Genomic DNA, 17,790 nt, shown 5'->3' with positions numbered 1-17,790 from the left:
TCTGCTTTTTGATCTGTGTGATGTCATCGTGAGGTGGTGTAAGAAGCTCCACCCACCTGCTGTTTGTGAGGAGCAGCCAAACAAAAGAAGAGAAGAAGAGAGGCTGAACTGAGGGCTGCACTAAAGGAGCAGACTAAGGAGCATTACATCCATCTATTCATTTTCTTCTGCTTATTCAATTCAGGGTCGTGTGGGGGCGGAGCCTGTCTGGGGCTGGGGGTACACCTTAGTCAGGTACCCGTCTCAGGGCTGACACAGAGCCACAGACAAACATTCACCGTGTAACCTGACCCACTGACTGCATGTCTTTGGACTGTGGGAGCAAGTCGGAGTACCCGGAGCGTTATGATGTGCTGGAAATGAGTCGAATAGACGTCACTAAGATGATGGCAAACCACTGTTTTGCCTTTGTGCTCTGGCACTTTACAGATTTATAGCCATGTTCGACAGAATCTTTCTGACAAGCTGAGCTTAAAACAGGAGCTTCTGCTCCGCTGAGGATCTTTGTGGATTTTTGGTGTCGCTGTTGGAGAGCTGTGATCAAACACTTTTCCCGGTTTTTGTTTTGGTCTGGATCAGAAAAGGAGGCGTCTCACAAACAGGACATCGCTCCTGTCTGTGTTCAGCTTTTCAATCACAAATCAGTTTTCTCACCTTTCAACATCTGAAACTAGCTCTTCACCTGCAGTAAACATTTTTTCCCCATCTGTGTATTTTTACTCAATTAATTACAGTTTAATTACTTTTGGAATTATTCATAACTGGTATTTTTTCAAGTTATTGTTCAGGAACAGCATGCAGTACTCCTATACTGTACTCTGAGGGTAGCCTTCAGTCATTTTAAGCTATTCATGCAGTGTTAGGAAGACGCCACCCTCAACGTTACAAACAGAAGGCTCAGATGACATCAGAAAAGCGCCTCTGCTGCCTCACAGCAGGACGGTCCTGGGTTTGAATCCACGGGCCGGCTGTGTGGGTTCTCTCTGGCTCACAGTACTCAGTCATGGGTGTGAGCATGCATGGTGCCCTCTCTGTGTTAGCCCTGGGAGGGGCTGGCGATCTGTTCACAGTGAACCATGAGCTTTACACTGAGTTCATTCATGAAGCATTTCTGCTTATTGATGCTGTTTTAAATGATTATCAGACAATTATCATCCATTTAGTGAGCAATCAGCAGCAGGAAGATGTGCAAACATGGCTGTTGTGGACAAAAATATAAAATAGCAGAAAACCTGTTTTCATGTGATGTCACAAAGTGCAGCATCGTTATCGTTGGTGTTAGCATTTTTAGCCCTGGTGAAAACATTACCACTAATATACCTCATGGTGGACATTATGATGGGACCTGCTCCACGTCCAGACTTCAGGTTTAGTGCCACATGTTACAGCACACAAACTGTCAAATGAAACCCACACAGTGTTTTGCTCAAAGGCGCACACTTAAGGCAGAACAGACGCCAATTTACAAGCTAGCCGCTCACCTCTAGTTGGCTCCCGCCTCAATCAACAGCTCGTGACAAGCATTTACGCAATGAGCTGCACACATTAGCATAAGTAATACAGCTGTAAGCAGAACAGAGGGTGTGCAGCCGTCACTCGGGGGGAGATATTAAAGGAAGCACCTGCTTAGAAATGAACATGCAGGTAATTATTTATGAGAATGTTCAGTGTTTCTACAGGTATGTGCTGTAATAATTAATGCACTGTATCTATTAGCTGCTCAGGCGTGCTGGAGTCAACACTCATCAGATTAATGTGTGCAGACACACACTCATCAAACTAATGCCTGAAGACACACATGCAGGAAGCAACTAAACGTACAGCCTAACCTGCTACTTCCAGGTGAGACACACAGACACCAGCTGATGAATACATGCATGGACCCACACAGACACACAGGGACACACTCCTCCTCCTCCTCCCTGCCTTTGTTTCAGAGCTAATTGTTATGCATTACATGCCCTCTGCAGGTTGTCTGGCAGTGTGTGTGTGTGTGTGTGTGTGTGTGTGTGTGTGTGTGTGTGTGTGTGTGTGCGCGCTCGCACACATTTGTACGTGTTTGTCAGTGAACATGAGGCTTGAGACGGTCAATATCCAGTCAATAATCACAATCATCTATCAGGCCTGTTGTGGTGTTCTCACTGTTATTGTGTGTTTCATCTCCCATTAAACACGCCTGCCTGGAATCTCTGCACTGACTAAACACATTTCTGTGTGTGTGTGCGTGTGTGTGTGTGTGTGTGTGCATATGGGACACAAACATTTGCTCTTTAGTGTGTTGTACGAAGGCTATGAGCTCATGTTTAAGTGTCCTCTGTTTTAATGCTTGTTGGAAAATAACTGAGCGATTTGGACTTTTTTGAAGAGCGCCATTAAGTCCTTTTATATGACTCTGAATGTTTCACATTTAAATAAAGTAATGAAGTTTTAAGGCAGAATGTTTCTATTTAATTATTTCACGTTGCAGATTTAATATTTAAACAGTTGCTTTTTGGGGTTTTTTGTGCGTGAGCGACTAACACGTGCGTGTCTTAGCTGTCGCCACTGATGGCACGGCTGGTGAGCACGCTGGTGTCACTGTGTTTGTTTGTGTGGATGTGGAAGTTGACTCTGAGTGTGTGATTTTCTTGTCCATGATAATTACAGCACTCAGCGACCCCCCCGCCGCGCTCCGGCTCATTACGGCGGCGTGCACATGTGGGTACAGGACGATGACAATACTCGTCCCGACTGGGCTCTGCCACATTAGGCGGACAGAAATCACAGCTAAGTGGAGTGTGAAATTAATAATTGAATGAGAGAAAAGAGCTGACTGTTGCCCTTTGTTGGAAACAGCCCTTCTACTTTTTTTCTTTTTTTACTTTTTGTACTTTACTTTTCCCGTGAGAGAACCCCGACATCCGATGGAGCTTTCAGTTCAGCTGGATGAATCTCCATCAGAAGCCTGTTGTGTTTAAGATGGATTATTGATTGTATTCAACAAGTGGAAAGCATTCTTAAATCATCCTTTTTAACCCTGTGGGGAAGACTCCATTACTGTTTGGCTCCTGACTTCTTCAGCCAACATTAACAAAGAACACATGATGTGCTCCTTTTTAATTAATAGGCGCAGCAGGTTCAGTTTGTCGGGAAAAACAAATGTTTTCTCCCATAACCAGAATCGGATTTACAATCCTTCTGCTCACATAAAAGGCCCCATCTTATCTTAATGACTTTATAGTACCACAACACCAAATTAACAAAACCCCAACCCTAAAACCATCACAGGAAGCTCAGCATGAAGAGTGCAGTTTTAGGCATGTGAAAAACACAAACCTGGACTCTATTATTCCTGCACTTGGGCTCAACGTTTAGCACCGGCTGACACAAACGGCCGTCACAGCCGAGTCTGAAATGGGACTTGACTTGCAAACAGGCAGCAGAACTGATTAGAGCGAAAGTAGAGGCGAGTAAAAGCTGCCACTGAAGCAGACGGTGCGCTGAGACTTTACAGGCCTGCTGGGCTTTTGAGTAAAATGACTCCCATCAGCTTTAAGCTGCTCTGATCGTCGTGGCACGTGGAGCCACTGGTGACTCCTTTTATTGTTCTGTATTGTTGTTGCCGTGTTTTCAGTGTTTCGGTTTGCATCAGCAGCTCCTGGGGCTTCAACACGTTTCTTCTCTCTGCTCATTAACTATTTACTGATGCCATCAACGCACACTTCCACCACATCTATCAGCATGCACGCACACACAGAACTAGTTCCACATGAACACATTTTCCTGTCATTTATCTTTTTCACCCACCCCGTCTCTATAGCGCATGAACACACAAACACACACAGGAGAGAGAGATGTGTGAGGGATCCATTTTTCATTTCAGAGCACGTCGAGGGGAAAGCAGAGATACTATAATCATACCCGAGGGAGAGAGAGGGAGCAGCAGGAGGAGACGGGAGCGGTCAGAGAGGAAGAAAGAGGAGATAGAGGATGAAATCAGGACAAACTGCAAGAAAAATGAGGAGTAGAAAGAGAGAAAATGGGGGATGGTGACAAAGAAGATGAAAAAAGGAGCGAATGGCACTCTGATTTCTCTTTCTCACCTCTTTCAGTCATCTGGACTTTCAGAGTCTAATAGCAGTCAAGCTGAGATTTGAAGCTCAGAGTAGACCTGAAGATTAGTGGAAACTACAAAGAGGCCCTCAGTGGAGTACTGACTTCATTTAGAGGAGGGCTGCTGCCGCGGCATGCACAGCCTCTGTGGTCAGTCTGCATCCACCTGTTTTTGGACAGGTCTCTAATTTCTGCACATACATTTATGAGTGGAAAAAGCAAATACATTCTTTTGAATGCATCCATAAAACGACTGCGATTAAGAATCTCTTTGCACACATGGACACATGGACGGGTGACGCAACAACACTAACCAAACCTAACCAAGCGGGCTGTGAAAAGTCAAAGTTGAATCTGAACTTTGAGAATCGTTGCTCCGGCGTCCTCACACAGATTCAGCCCATTATTTTTGTTCAGCAAAGCAGAACAACCACCATTAAAACGAGGTGATGGTAAACCAGTGAAGCTGCTAGCAGGGGGAGGATGGTACTAACACTGGTGCTGCTGAAAATTAAGTGATATTAATGTTTTCCGACAGGTTGTCATAAGAAAAAAATCTTTATTTAACACAGAACTTAAAAAATCAGTAATGACCAGCTGCTTCCTGCTCACACAGATAACTGGGCCAAAGAGAAGAAGGAAGTGACAAAACAAATCACCAGTGAGGCCTTTCTTACACCGAGTTTCTTATTTATTTCAAACATTTTTAATATATTTTTACAGACTGACATCGAGCATCCAAACATGGTGACCGTAGGTCTGTGTCTCTATAGCAACCCCACATCTCAGCTTTATTATTATAAAATAAAAAGTAATTGAAACTTTTAAAAAGTCCTCCCAGCTCACACCTGTGATGATGATCCAGACTCAAAGCTTTAAAAATGAATCATAATCGCTGCAATCATTAAATAATCAATGAGCAAAATGAACTGTGATTGAAACACAGCCAGCATCTGAAACTGGGCCAGGCTTCAGTGGACACCGTCCAACTTGTTTTCAGTCATTATACTCAAATTACACTCAGTCGTGATTATTATAATCAACGTTTACATTTAAATCGAGCTGGGATTTCAGTAAACGTGACATTTTTTTCTTGGTTACTGCATTTTTTATTTTTTTATTTTTTGAAGAACGGACATCTAAGAATTTAAAAACGTGCACATTTGCACGTCCCGTCAAATAACGCAGACACACGTTGTCCAACCTTTGTTCACACGAACACCTCAGCTCACATTCTCACAGAGCAAAATCACATCTGTTGTGTTCAACATTGAGTGGAGTCTCCACAGAGCTCCAACCCACTGAAAACCTCCAGCGTTTCCTTGAAACACTCTTAATTATGATTCATGATTCAAACATTTCCATTTTAGCTTCCAGGCATTTCACTGATGCTTCTGCCGGAGCAGCAATAATCCAGAACGTTCCTCCTACACAACATCTGTTCCTTGTTGTCGGCCTGACTGATGGAGGCTGTTTGTAACACAGACAGGAGGAAACAACAAGTCTTTAAACAGCATCGAAACCAGCAGCTCCTCAACTCACAAAAGCATTTTATGATCAGATAGCTTGATGGTTCGGTTTGCTAAGGTCAGCTTGGGCATCACATAAAAGCTCATATTCAGGCTATTCATAGACATGGATATTGAAACGATCCAGCAAGAGCTTGGTTTTCATGGGCAGCGGTATGTCAGACTTGTTTCCCTGTGGAATCGCTGCCCTTTGACTCTGTTCAAACCATTTATGGACAGGGTTTCTAGAAATAGCCAAGAATGTCAGATTTAACAGTCTCAGCATCTCATCACTGTTTCCTGTGGTCCTGTTGGCTTCATCTTCATTGAGCTGTGAAGGGTTTGCATCCCAGTGAAGTGAGTCGGGGGAGAATCAGCACCTCGAAGTCTGAGGCCGTGTTTCTCATCTTAAAAGAGCTGAGACGAGTTGAGTAGGGAAAGAGTGAAAGATGTGCTGCAGGTGCTGCTCTGGTCTGATGTGATGATGAGAAAACAGATTATTTAAAAAGTGGATGTATGGATTTTAAAATGCACAAACATCAAAGTTACATAAATAATAAAATAAAGTAAAATAATAAACAAGGTGAATATACAACAGTGATTAAATGTGAACTGAAACATTATAAACCATAACCCAATAAAGTTAGGAGATAATTAGACTAATGCGGCTGTTTTGGCAGCATCAGTCTGCAATCTCACTATTATGTACAGAGACATAATAGTGAGACGGGGTTTGTCCTGTGGAAGTGAAAGTCTATAAAAATGACAAAGCAAAATGCAAACTACTCTGCAGGGCTATGAAATCAGGGTAACAAACACAGAACAACAATTACTGAAACACATGAAGTCTACACGGACATCAGAGGGATGAAAATGAAAACGCAGCGTATGTCCACACTGGCAGAGTACAAGCTGGAAGCTATTACAGCATTTTACTAGTAATTAAACCACCATCGTGGTGCAACTCAGCACTCGTAATAACAAACAGACCAGCTGCAGTTTGATCGTCTTTGTCAGATGTGAACGCCGGGCTTTACTGAGTCTAAACAGAAGAAAGAGGAAAGGAAAATAACAATTTAACATAAACCAGAGACACTCCGGGGCCTGATCAACCCTGGCAGGGCCTCCTTGGATGAGAGTGTCTAGTGATAACGGCCGAAACAGCCGATGAATCCAAGGTCCACTACTGACGATGTGTCCCACGTTTTAAAATGATAATCTAGATCAGATCTCTAATCGCTAACCCTAACCAAGGTTAGCCTGGGTAAAAGACCGAAAGTCGGGGCGCACAACGATGTGTGCTGCTGGTAAAGTTTCTGGGCTTTCCTCTTAACAGCCATCCTTTAAGATTTTCTCCAGTTAAAGCAATGCATTATCAGGGACTGTAACATCTGGTCCTTTTACTGAATCAGAATTCCAGCCTCCTAACGTGAACTTTGACCCTTTGTGAAAGAGGACCATTATGAGTCTGTACGCTTTGTTTGGAGACTCTGGATGATGTTGTCCATGTGCCATTGTTTAAGTTTCCAACACTGAGGCAGCATGCACACAAACATGTACTAATGGAACGAGACTAATTTTACAAAGGAGGGAAAACGACATATTCAGACTTCTAGCAGGTTCCTTCAGCCTCTGGAAGGAGGAAATCATTTTGGACGTGTGCATCCTTTTCCCCTCCAGCTCCGCTGTCGCATCCATACTTTCTCTGCCTCTGTTGCCGTGCGCTTTGCTCAGACACTGTAGACACATCTGGCTTTAAGAAGAAACACAGCTGGATACTTTTTCCTCATCCTTTTACCCAATTACAAGAACCTCTCTGACACTGAAGAAATCAGCTCCCTGCAGAAATGGGACTGTTGCCCATGTGCATGTAGATAAATGATCAGACTGAAAACTGAGATCTGACTCACACCAGCCAATTCACCAGTGTTCGCACTGAGCGTGTGTCCTGGCACCCAACTGCTGCTACAGACCAGAGCTTTTCTTTAAGGATCATTTTACTCAAACAACCACAAAAACACTCTTTTTACTCTCTAATGGTTTCTAGCTTTACAGAAAGCTTTTGTTTCATACAAGGGTTTGAGATGCCATCCTTTAATGCACTGCTCCACTCAAGTGTCTGTGTGGAAATGTGTGTGCACTTTTCCAAGTCAGTTGGTGGCTAGTGACAGAGGGGAAAACGTACATTTAACGATGCCAATTATTAGGTTGTTTTTTTAACAAAGACATAAATAAGAAGAAAAAATGATAAACATTTGTGGAGAAGAGGATTCAGTGACGTGGAGGCGGTCTCAGACCAGGCCCTGATTAATCAGAGGTTTTTTAAGGTGGAACGCCGGCACATCGAGCAAACAGACTTAAATCCTACGTCCTTCAATGTCCTTCGATTCAGTAACCAGAGGAAAACGTTACACAGTGTTCAGACTGAAAGTGCCCCGGGCTTGTTTGAGCGGCAGTGTGCACAGGCGTTCCCATATTAGCCCAACAATCCTCCTTATCTGCAGACACCTGCAGGAAGAGGAGAGGGGGGAGGGGCCCTCACACCCACTGAGAAACACATCCACAGTACCTGGTAAAAGTACCTGATATTTTGCTAGGAAAATGTTTTTATGTACATCCAGTATATAAAAGCAAAACAGAGTTTGTACGATTCCAATAAGCTCAAACGTCAATATCTGGTTTAACCACCTTTATTCTTTAACTGCTGCTTTCTTGTAATTTCTTGCAGTGATCTTCAGGTTTCTTGAAGGACATTCAAAGCTCTTCTTTGGATGTTTCTGCCTTTCGTTCTGTTCAGTGCCAGGATGATCCCACACTTCAGTAACACTGAGGGCTGCACTCTGAGGAGGTCAGTCCATGATGGAGCTCTGTGTGTGTTTCTATGCAGGTTTGCTTTTACTGCACTGCAGATGTGTTTAAGATCTCCAGCACTCCTGCCTGAAATGCAACACTAAACTACGACATGTGTTGGTCTCCACTCAGGACCTGTGTCCGGTCTTTGCTAGATTTGTTTTCCTACTTCCTGACCACATGACCTTCACTCTTCGTCTTCTTTTGTCCTTTGGTTTCTTTAAATGCAGAACAAACAAGGCAAGCGGACGCCAGCCCAGTTTACCTAAAAATCAACCTCAACGAAAATGTACCAAAGTTATTTCAAACACCGTTCAGTCATGAAGCTTCCTGCCTGTTTGCACGGATCCTTTACACTTGACTTAAATCCGATTAGGGACTGTAGCGTGCCTCCATTTCACAGGAGTGTCCACACGCTTAACAAAGACTGGATGTTGTCAAGCTGAGAGCTCTGCAGTTTGTTTGATAAACCTCTTGGTGGGAAGACTGATGGAGACCAGAGTGTGAGGCAAGCTGTCGCTGACTCTAAGATCAGTTAAGAGCAGCAGTTTGTGTGGAAACACAGCCAGCATGAGTGTGTGTGTAACTTTGAGTTAAATTGAACTAAATGTCTAGCTCTTTGGAAGCAAAAAGACATGTTGCTCAAGATATTTGCACAGAACTGTAGACCAAAGTTTAAGGACTTCAAACTCTCTGCCAACTTCCTGCTCCTGCTGTCAAATAAATGGAGAAGCAGAAGAACCTGAGAGTGTGATTTGGGAGAGCAGACTCTTTTCATTAGTTTCAGACATTCTGCATTTTGTTCCCATGATGAGCACCATGGGAAAAGGTTGAGATTCAGACTGTATGTAAACACAGAAACATGTTTATTCCAAACAGAGCTCCCAAAGGTTTATGAAAAACTCGCCCGCAAGAATATCACCATTTTTCTTTCTTCCTTTAGTTTTTCTCTTTTGTATGACGTATCCATCCACCATCGATATTACTGAGTCGTGGCTCGGAACGTTCAGCCTGCCCCTGGTGCTCACACCAGCATACAGACATACATTTCATTTTGAAAGCGCAAACAAAGCATGTAGCATGTAAATATGAACACAAATCATTCAGATTGTGCTTTATTAGCTTTCAGCTGCACATGATGGGCACTGGCACATATTACAGAACATATCTATGCTGATTCTCAGTCATGTGCCCATTATGTAAATCCACACTGCTTGCTATAAAACTGCCCTCGCATAACCATACATTACTGCAATGATGGGTTTTAATATTCATGACCTAAAAATCATTTCTTTTATCAACTTTGCATTCCTGCAGTCACACAGCAGTCACATAAAGGTCATCACGTTTAGGCATGGTTTCATGAGAACCTTTATTACAACAGTTAGGATGATGATGATGATGATGATGATGATGATGATGATGATGGTGTCCTTACATGTTTGATTTGGCAGAGTTTTACCCTGATGCAGCCCTATGAGGACACAATTCTGTATTTTATTATGTGTTCTAATTTACATCCAGATGTGACCATATTCAGAAGGACGGGGTCAGCTGCTGTGTTGTCAGCTAATGCTAACAAACTTGGTCAGAAGGTTGTATCACACACACATCAGCCACAAACGTTCAAACTTGTCAGCATCTAAATGGATGAAAAGAAAATGACAGTACGGTTTCCACGAAGGAGAAAAACTTTCCAAATAAAACAAAAGCCATTTCATCATCATCGTCATTTCTTTCTGTTATTAAGATGAGAGTCTGAAAGGATCAACTCACATTTGGAGTCAGCATCAGAAAAATATTATGTTTGTCATGTTAGCAGGAATCTTTGTGTTACATCAACCGACGTCTTCAAATCCAACTTGATGATTTATTGGCCTTAGAACTAGAAACTAAGTGTTCTGTGTATTGTCAACATACAGAAAGAACCATGTAAACGTTTAAAATCTCATGTCACATTTGACCTCTGACCTCTCCTTTAGGTTGAATAGATTAACCTGGAGGTCAAAGTGATAATAAGTGACAGTAAGGAATTATATTTTATAATGGCATTACTTATATTTACATTAAATAGAAATTGACACGGAGGATTCTAAGTATCACATTACTTTTGACCTCTGACCTCTTCTTCAAGATCAAATAAGGTCAAACTTTCATGAAAAATCTTTAATCTTTAAAATTATCTGCTGTACTGGCAACATGTAAGAAATGATACTGGTATATGGGGACTCGAAGTATCACATTATAGTTCGCATGCTGATATCACATCACATTTGACCTCTGACCTCTATAAAACCTGTAGTTACTGGAGGTTTCAAGCATTCTGAGTATGCAGGACCTCCACAGTCTGAGTGCATAAACCTTTTTCCCCTCGTTGGTGGTTCGGCTAATTACAGTAGCTGCCAGACCGACTCCGTCACACAAAAGAACATTTTGATTACATTGAATTTGAAACATTCACGTGTTTGGAAAACATGTGAAAGCTGTTACTTCATAAAGTGATGGATACGAGATATTTTAACCTATCCAACTACCCACACCTGCTCCATACGGGGTATGCTAGCAGCTCCCGCCTCTGTCTCTGACAGATCCATTTCAGATACGCAAAACTTTGTTTTTCTTCATTTCCAGCCTCACAGCTTTGATTTAGAGCTTTCTGCGCTGTCTGAGTTTAATATCTGCATAAAGACGGCTGGTTATGCATGCTTTGTTGCTCTGAGTTTAACTGTATAACATAATCTGAATACTAACACATAGATTACCTCCATCTTGTGTGTTTAAGATTCATAACTGCACAGTAAACACGATGCCGATCCAAGCCATCATCCACCCCCCTCCTCAGCCCCCGGGGGCTTCTCCGATGATGTGAGCCATCGTTACAGATAATGGATTCTGACAACAACGTCCCTGTAACGCTCATGTTGAGCCAGTGATGGTGTTTGTGGACACATTTCACACCCTCTATACTGTAAACACAGAAGATGCTCTTACACCTCATTTATCGAGGTTTTGAATCATTTACTTGCCTTCAATATGTCGGAACATAAAGTTTCCAGGAAGCTCAAGTCCTTGTGGGCAAGCTCGGATTTGACCAAGTCCTTAAATTCAATTGTTTAGTACACGTTTCCGCAAAATAAGTACAGGATATGATCAAGATATTCACGATTGTTTGGCAGACGCAGCACAAATAATCTCTCTTTTTTTTCCTTCCAGCACTATTAAACCCAAATCTTACTCCCTGTTGTGCTCAGTTGTCCGAAAACACGATCAGCTTCATGTCCCATACATGCTGGTGGAAGATAAGCATGTTATTGTGTTATTGACTGACGTTTTGCATCTCTGTGTGCTTGGTTTTTTGTGGTCATTGCTGTGGAAATTTTGGGGATGTTCTGGGATCATTTTATCTCTTTGTAGTTTTTTAAACCAACTCTGAGACCTTTAGAAAAACAAATGTGATGTAATGAAAGTTTCGTGTCTGTCGCCCCCCGACCCACCAGGCCAACACACAATAGCTGAGAAACAGTCACACAAGTAATACTTTAAATGGGTTTTATTATTTAAGGCCTCCACAATTAACATTTGTAATAAAATGTGATATTTGTTTTGTTTATTAAATGTTATGAAAGAAAAGACCTTAATTTCCCAGAGCTCGAATTCTCTCCTTCCAATTATTTCTCTGACAAATGGCAAGAATAATTTGCCGTTAATTTTCTGAGCATTTAATCAAACCCAGATTTGGGCGCTGGCTCAGTCCTCTGAAATGTAGTCTTCCAGCTGCTGAAGCGAGTGCTCATCAGTCGGTCTTCTACTCTGAACTCTGACTTGAGTTCTTTCCAATGAGAACTTCCTGTCGGTGCAGCAGCAGTGCAGCATGGGAATGGTAGCAACACGTTACCACCTGGTGCTCCACTCAGATCCACAGCTGAACACAAACAAGCCGATTCGGTCCCTGGAGTGTTGCTTCTTTCAGCTGCTGAAGGCCTAATGAGGCGGCAGCTCATTAAGACTAATGCAGTTTTGACGACTCTCAGATAATAAAGAATAAACAGCAACATGTAAACGCGTTGATGTAAAAAAGAGGATTTTCTTTTTTATTCTGAAATGACTGAGAGTCAGACAGTGAAGCATTTCTATCACTGCGACACAAAAGTATGATAGAAGATCAAATGACATCACTGGAACATTTGACTCTTTTCATTCAGAAACCAGCAGAATCGGTCCCACAGAGAAAAGAAACACCAGTGGCCGATGAGCTCATTGCGTTAAAGCAGACAGTGTAAGTGTCCTGTGGGCTGAACAGTTAGGCTTTGTTTTTACTTTGTTTAGTCAGTGTGTGTTTAGCTTTGGGCTCCAGCACTACAGCATGTCTCGTTCACCCATTCACAAGCACATCCATCCCAGAACTCTTTTACTATATTTAACTGATTTCTATCTAACATTCAATAAACTGAGACCAAACAGCTTGTAGTGTACGAAGGCAAATATACACAGAGAACCAGGAGGTGTCGTCGCTCCTGAAATTCACACAAATTATCTCCAGTATTCTTTTAGAGAGCTGTTTATGAACAGCTTAGCATAAAGACAGGAAGCAGGATGAAACACCTGGTCTGGCCTTCCTCACAAACAAGGGTGTATCTGCTGTTTGTGTGCTTGGTGTTGTTGTCAGAGACAGTTGGCGAGCACAGGCGGGCACGTTTTTTATCATCGAGTTCATACACATCTGACAGAACAGATATTTTGAAACTAGAATCCACACGTGAGGCGTGATCCCTCACAATATGTGACATGAAGGATGTTTTCATTCTGTCTCCTTCCCTTCATCATGGCAGCTGCCCTCCCTGAGCCTGCTCCTGCCAGAGCTTTTTCCTGTTAAAAGGGAGGTTTTCCTTCCTACTGTCACCGAAGTACAAAGTCTGATTGTTGGGGTTATCATTGTGGGATATTTATCTTACAATATTGAGCGCTTTGTGGTGACTCCTGTTATGATTTGGCATCACATAAATAAAACTGAATTGAACAGATGGATGTAACGTGGCTCATTTTGGTGGAAGAAGAGCGGAAATTATAAAAATGTAAGATTGAAGCTAAAAAATAGATGAATGTGTTTAAAATCACCATCAGCTGTTTTCTTCTCCTCTTTTTGTGTTTTGATTGATTCTCTGATCTGCTAAAGAAATGTTTTAACGGCACATGACTGTGGATCTTTCACCTCGCCTTCTTCTTCTCTGTGTGTTATAAAAGCAGCTGTGTGTGTGTGTGTGCGTGTGCGTGCATGTGTGTGTGTGTGTGTGTGTATGTGTGTGTGTGCACGCGCGCATGCATGCACGTGTGTTCATTACACCAGATCTGCCAACTCCAGTGTGAGAAAGCATAAATACAGCTTTCCTAATGACCCTGGTTACCGTGGCAACAGCATCCCATTGAGACAAATCTGACAGTGAAGTGAGTGGAGGAGGCGACGGAGATGGAGAGGCAGTGGGGTTACTGGGGAACGAAGGGGGGAGAAAGAGCAGGAGGGAGGACGGTGGTAGAGATTACATTTAAGAGACAAACACGAGGAAGGTGGAGGACGACTTCATGTAAAAATAGAGACTGAGAACAGATGAGATGCATACGTTTTACTGCATGCACTAGTTTTAATTTCAGACCTTTTCTTTTGCCACAGGAATCTGGTGCTTTAAGCTTTCAGTTTTGAAGCGTGGGAAATAAGAGCCTTTGTCAGTTCCTGACTCAGAGAACGAGGCTTTCCTGTAATATGTGCACACCAATAGAGACCCACACAGAGAGACCCGCAGATAACTGGCTGCTGCTCTTTCTGGCAGTAATGCATGAGTGCAGCCACTGTATCAGATGAAGGAGGCAGCACCTCTAAATGCATTTATCAGGACAGAGAGTCTAATAAAAATCATGAGAACTGAAGAATCTTCAATAGATTTTTCTGTTCGTTTTGTTGCTGTTTTTTAAAGCAATTACAGTTTTATGCAAGTGTATCAAAATGATCAGTGTGTAATATTAGCTCTACTACAGAGTTTGTAAATGCAAGATGTAATTTTTTGGCACTTTTCTCCTGTTGAAAGCATGATGAGTTGTGGTTGTTAGCGCGGGGAGATTCTGTCCTTTAAATAATTATTTGTTGGTAATTTTAGTTTAATATATATATTTAATTAATGCAATAATCAATTACTCTTAAAATAGAAGAAATAAATCTACGAGCCCCTCCTGCTTGAAATGAATTTCTTCTTTGGGTCGACTTCCATGTTAAACTCTCTGTAAGACTCATAACTGCATGTCTGAAGTTTCGACTGTAGCTAACGTATTTATAATAATATATAGTATTTCTGATCCAAAGAACAAGCAAAAGCTTAATGTGAGTTATGCAGCTGGTTTCAGTTTGAGCATCTGCATTGTAAGTAAGCAGTTAGTCTGTGTCATACACCCACAGACGTCCATCCACAAACTACTGTTGTTTTGACCCACACAACAAATTCATTGTCACTGTTATGCAGCTCAAACCAACTCTGTGTATGTCCCACTAAAACCCTCTCCTGGCTGCTCGAGTAAAACCTTCCTATTCCACAACTGCAGAGTTTCTTATATGGGGACAGCATCAATCGTGTGTGTCTACACAAACAGAACAAGTTCTAGTTTTTTGTATGTGCAGCAACTTAAGACAGGGTTACTATAGAAGCAAGCAGGCTGAGAGGTTGTTGGAGAAGAGAGGGTGGGGATGTTCCAGAAAGGGGGAGGAGAAAAAACGTGTCTGGAGATCAATTCAAAAATAAAATTAGTCTACAGAAAGAGAAGAAATTAGTCAAACACGCATTTAAAGCGAAGCAAAGCCAATACAGTAACAGATGTAAAGAGACATGGAACTGAGAGAGAACAAAAGAAGGCAGTGTGCATTTATGTGTATTTATGTGCATCTTCATCCAACTGTGAGTGTGGAAGGACTCGCTGTGTGGTTTCCTGACAGGCCGGGCAGCGAGGAAATCAAATGAAATCGAAAAGAAATCAGAATAACAGCCGCCAGCTTCAGCACACACACCTGTACAGCTCTGCTGAGCCCTGAGGGTAACACACACTTACACACCTTCTTTGATTTGCTCAGTTTGAATCTGGACGTTTGATTTTCATTCAGACTTTGAGGGTTTTTTTGCTTTCTGGCAGTCGTTTAGCTTCAGACAGACAGATGGAGCCTGAAGCCACGAGAGGGCCGTTCAAATGTTCGGAGGCAGTGTTGGACAAACCAGAGGCTGCGGCTGGCAGGCATGACTAACTGACAAATCAAACACCCATTCGCATTTGGGGTACAAATGGATTCCTTCCACAAAAGAGAAAAACATCAAAGTACAAATATAAACTTGAAGCAGTTGAAATGAAACCAGGAAGTGAAATGCAGGACAATAAATCAAAGCAGGATGCTGACCTAATCGCTTTGGTTACAGCAAATGCTACATAGCAAGTATTTGTATGAAATGGGGACTAATTTACTGAAGACCTCATTGGATTCAATTTAAATCTCAGGAGAGTTGACAAAGACAACTGTAAGAACAAAGAATGTGCACTTGGAACAGGAAACATCACTAACAGACTGGATTCCAGTGTTAGTGCTTTTATAGCCCAGGTAGGAGACAGGACTTTGGTTTAAATAATCATTTAATGAAAGGCTTCAAACTCTCACAGTTGCTTCTGGAAGAGACTCTTTGACCTTGAGATTACTTGTTAGTGTTGTATCAGTGAGGTTTGGCCAGCACACCAACAGACTTTAAGGATTTTAATTTAAAGTTACAGTCAGTAAATTCAAATTAACCCCAAGGTCAGACTCTGCGGAGCTAAAAAAGAAACAACAAAACCAAGAGCTCCATCTCTACAAGCCACAGTTAGCATGTTAAAGGTTAAAGGTCATGACAGTATGGTTAGAAACAGACTGAACAAATGTGGCTAGTATGGAAGGGTTGCAGGAGGAAGCCTCTTCTCTCTAAAATGAAGCTGGCACCTGAGCTTCATTTTTCAAAGCTGCATCAGAAAAAAGCCACAAGACGTCTGAAACAATCATTCACTGCCGTGTGTGGAAACATCGTTTCCCTGCACAAAGAAACACGTGCAAACACAAAAGTGCCATCAGACTCTTGAATCATGTGGACCGGCCTGTTTTGTTCTTACCACCATGAGCCGGCTAGTAAATGAGACTCATTATAAACCAACAGCCTTATGCCATCTGCATACTGCCATGCTTCCATTTCTCTACATAGGAAACACATTTGCCTCCAGCTGAAGTGGAGGAAGTGGTGATGATGTTTCAGAGAGAAGCCGAGACCTCTAAGGCACGAAAAAAGGAGAAAGTCGGACTGAAGAAAGGATTTTGTCCAAAGAGGAAGCCTGAAAGGACAGCTTTTAAAAACAGGATGTAAAGGACAGTTGTCCAAGTTGTCCCATCAGTTATAAATGATGTTTAGAAAGAAAGAAAGAAAAAGTGACACTGAAATAACAGAGCTTCTGATTATAATTTCTCCTGCCACACTCACTGTGGCTCAAGTGAAAAAAAACATTTTGAAATTAAATTTGTGAAAAAAATGGAAAACCAAAAACAACACAAGAAAGAGGAACAAGAATAATGTTCTCCAGCATCTGTGGCATCAAATTAGACCATCGAGGAATCTTTAAATCACCTTCCCGACGATCGATTTAAACTAAAGCAGGTCATTTTGAGCACATCTATAAACCTAAATCCATGGACTGAGTGACTGACTGATTAGATATTCGGGTTACCAAGAAGGTAAACAGGTGTAATTAAACATGGCGGCTTTTTGATGGACAGAACTGAGAACATGTCCTCACCACCCACCTCAGTGTTTTTCCACTGATTTTGTAAGAACTATAAAACACTAATATCAGCCTCATATTCACAATGAATGAACCAGTGTGTGTGTGTGTGTGTGTGTGTGTGTGTGTGTGTGTGTGTGTGTGTGTGTGTGTGTGTGTGTGATTATCAACTGTTCCCCACGAGGTCATCAGAATCTATTAGAGACATAATTAATCACACACACACACACACACTTATTCCCATATATAGACAAGGTGACAGAGGGCATTCAGTGTGTGTGTGAGACAGCTTTGCATAATGAAGTGATAACTGTATAACTGTTGCTTGGGGAGGCAGGTGTGTGTGTGTGTGTGTGTGTGTGTGTGTGTGTGTGTGTGTGTGTGTGTGTGTGTGTGTGTGTGTGTGTCCTGTGAGTACTGGAGAAATGAGTGTGCAGCAGGGAGAACAAACAAGTGAGCTGACAGATGAACGGACAACAAAAACACAGAGGTGGTTTTGTCTCTGTACAACAACTTG

The 17,790-nt window shown here is 42.2% G+C and overlaps 1 protein-coding gene across 2 annotated transcripts in view; it reads right to left on the bottom strand.

The window, feature by feature from the left end:
- The window catches only part of LOC146365040 (PDZ domain-containing protein 4-like), a 58,794-nt gene that overhangs the window by 24,547 nt on the left and 16,457 nt on the right, over positions 1-17,790 (bottom strand). The window lies entirely within an intron of this gene.

Source organism: Perissodus microlepis, chromosome 20 (genome assembly GCF_051167445.1).
Source record: "Perissodus microlepis isolate ML-2025 ecotype Zambia chromosome 20, ASM5116744v1, whole genome shotgun sequence".
Classification (NCBI taxonomy): Eukaryota; Metazoa; Chordata; class Actinopteri; order Cichliformes; family Cichlidae; genus Perissodus; species Perissodus microlepis.
Note: the sequence above shows the minus strand (reverse complement) of the source record. Positions and strands in the feature narration are given on the sequence as shown.